This window comes from Miniopterus natalensis, chromosome 10, assembly GCF_054644295.1.
Source record: "Miniopterus natalensis isolate mMinNat1 chromosome 10, mMinNat1.hap1, whole genome shotgun sequence".
Taxonomy (NCBI): Eukaryota; Metazoa; Chordata; class Mammalia; order Chiroptera; family Miniopteridae; genus Miniopterus; species Miniopterus natalensis.
In genome coordinates, this window is record NC_142090.1 from 71618746 (window position 1) to 71621967 (window position 3222).

Sequence of the window (3222 nt, forward strand, 5' to 3'; positions counted from 1 at the left end):
GAACTGAGATTTAAAGGATCTTGTTTGTTTCTTTCTTTTCTTTCATAAATGAGATTCTATCGGTTATATTGAGGGTCAGTGCACAGGCATTTCAATTTATGCACAATTATAAATGCATGCACTGAAAATCTAAAAAGCCCTGTAATTGTGGTTCCTTTCTAAACAATTATTTCAGTGACTTTCCAGCTCCAAATGTGGAGGCAAATTTTCCTTATGAGGCTATCAAGAAACAATATCTTCAAATGTTGATAAGCTGTTATATTATGAATCCCACTAATCCACGATATAGTATCATATATAATACATAACCAGAATTTCAATCTTTCACAGCACATTTTAAAAGTTATTAGAAAAACTGGACTCCTATGACCAGTGATGTGACAGAGGACACAATTCTGACAGGGAGAGCTGAGGTCAAGGAGTGGTTTTCTTTAAGGAACAATTCTACTAAAAATAACATGGGAATAGAATTAATTTAAGATGTTCAAAACATATTACGTGCACAACTGTGACACCTGATTGCTACTTAGTATGCTTTGTGTTTTAGGGTATAAAAACTAATCCCCCCAGATCTATGGAATGTTCACCTGACACCCAAGATAGTCAAAGCCTCCTATAATTCAACATTTCACCGTTTTCTGTTTGTGCCAAAAATAAACAAGCAATTGATTTCATCTCTTTAAAAAAAAAAAAAAAAGCATTTAAACAAAAAATAGGATGAGGTGGGATTCCCTTCTTATTAAAAGTGCTTTTATTAAAAAACTCACATTTACAAAATAGTGGATAAAAATATTTCTCTGGGTTGTAGAAAAAGAGAGCTAGAAAGCACCGATAAGACATGCGTGGCACATGATATTAATCAGACTTAGCTTCTTTTTCTCCTGCTCTGTTAGAGGCTGACTCTCCTCAGTTTTAGTTCTTTCATTATCTGCAGGTTAATCTTTAGTTTCTTGGTTAGACACTTTGGCCTGCTTTCTCTGCTCCTTTATTCCCTTTTGTTTCACTCTTTTACCTGAAGATTTAACCTTTCCTGCTTCCATTTTTTGGTTTTGTTTCCACTCTTGCTGGAGCAGGTTTAGCTGAGAGCCTCCTGATTTCCTCTCGAGCTGCTCCTTTGGCTGAGCTGACCTTCCACTTGGGCATCTGGGTGGTCGGGAGGGTATGTGCTGGGTGCCCGGCACTGAGAGCCTTTGAAAGCTGGGCTGTCCGGTGGCTGCTGCTCCTCCCCGGGCCCCAACTTATTAAATAATGCCCATTCATTCACTCATTCATTCAGTTAGGCAACAAATATTTTTTAAATAACCATTTGACATGAATCAGTTCTAGGTATATAATTGTGAGGAGCAAATGAAAAAAAAATCTCTTGCTTTCATGGAGTTAAAAACATTTTTTTGTGAGTTAAAACTGTAATTTTGAATTATAATTTGTATCTATTTTTATTTGCACATATAGCATTTACTAGATTTTAAAGATATGTCATACATTTGTTTGTCTTTTTAATCTTCTATATTTGTGAATTATTGGTATTTTAGGTTATTGGATCCTTGAGAATAGGGAATTTTTTTCTGTCTCTCTTTGGTAGAGGCCTTATAATAACAAATGTATCTCAATCAGCACTTGTTAATGATTTTGTCATTTAGCCTCATACAATTTTTGCCTTGGAAGATGCCTTAGAAATCATTGAATTTCATCTTCCAATTGTATAAGTGAGACAATGGATGTACTAGCTGATAGTGGCATTTTAAAATTAAAAACTAGAAAGAGCTATGATTATGAATATTGTTGCCAGGTTCACATAGCTAGTTTGGTCAAAACTGGAGCTAGAATCTAATTTTTCTGGATTATTTAATACAATATTTCATCCAATAACTATTGAAAAACTGGTGTCACGTAAAGAGCTTTGACATCAAACAAGCGTCTCAAATTTAGGCCCTCTTATTTCCTAGATGCACAATCTTTGCCATTTTCTCAATTTCTTGAGCACTGATTTTGTCATAAGTGAACCAAAATAAAAATAATATATTCCTCTGATGGTTTTTATAATGATTAAATAAAATATGATATGTAATGTACTTGGCATACAATAACTCAAACAGCCTCTGATTGTATGAATGGCCTATTTCTAATCTGGCTGCCAAATATTGGAGACAGAAACTGAGGAGGTGAACAAGGTCCTGAGGTGGGTGGGCTCAGAATATTCCCCAGTACGCTCAGGGGGACACCTGGAAACAGAATAGGCTCAGTATTTTCTCCAGTACTCTCAGGGAGACACCTCTTCAAACTAAGAAAGTTCATCTGATGTCACAGTTGGGAGGCAGAGCCTAACCTGGATAGTACAAGGACTCAGGTGACTAATTTGAATATTAAAAATAAATATGTGGCTTTTTTTGTAGTTTTTTGTTCTCTAAGAGGGTGAGTTGGATCACTGGTCACTGGGTGATTACTCCTCCAGCCTGCCACCTGTGGTTCATTCACGCCCCTTTCACCACATGGCAGAGATCGTATTCTTGTCCTGAGTGGAGCAAAGAGGGTAAGAAGCACGCAAAACTACGGGAAGGTGACATTATCAAGACTTTATTTCCAATGGAAGTTTTCATGATCTTATACCTTTAATCTCTGCAATTGTTTGCTGTCCTTTAAATAAACAGTATTGGGGAAGAGAAATAGAAAAACTTTTATGTTTAACAACACCTGATTACTGATTACCTAGGCCTTCATTTGGTAGTGGAGATTTGCCTGTGAGGGATAGAAGCGAAGGATATATTTGTCAAATGAAATAATAATGTTTATTCCATTTTTTTTTTTTCTATACTAATCACCTAACCACATCAATGGCTATTTATGTGAAGGAAAATATTTTAAAAATATGTATGAGGTCAAATATGCCTGAATAAATGAAGTATATTCATGCAGTGGAATACAAAATGATCTGAGACCTGCCTGTAATGCAATACTAAACTACTAACATGCAAACATTTCTAGATTAAAATGTTGAGTGAAAATTTTAATCAGATTGTTTTTATTAATAAAATATTTAAAATGTTAGTAGACCCTATTTTAGAAAATATATATTTTAAAATGGGTGGGAGAGGTGCTCATCAACTTCAGGATAGTGGTTCCCTCAAGGGATGAAGGGAATTTTATTGAGGAAAGGGTCAAATGAAGCTTCAATATACTTTTTGCATTAAAAAATATGTAATAAAAAGTACTTTAGTTTTATTT

General features: G+C 34.9%; 1 pseudogene; it reads right to left on the reverse strand.

The window, feature by feature from the left end:
* Positions 1–855: 855 nt before the first annotated feature.
* Positions 856–1143, reverse strand: LOC107540304 (non-histone chromosomal protein HMG-14 pseudogene; annotated as a pseudogene).
* Between the last annotated feature and the right edge of the window lie 2079 nt (positions 1144–3222).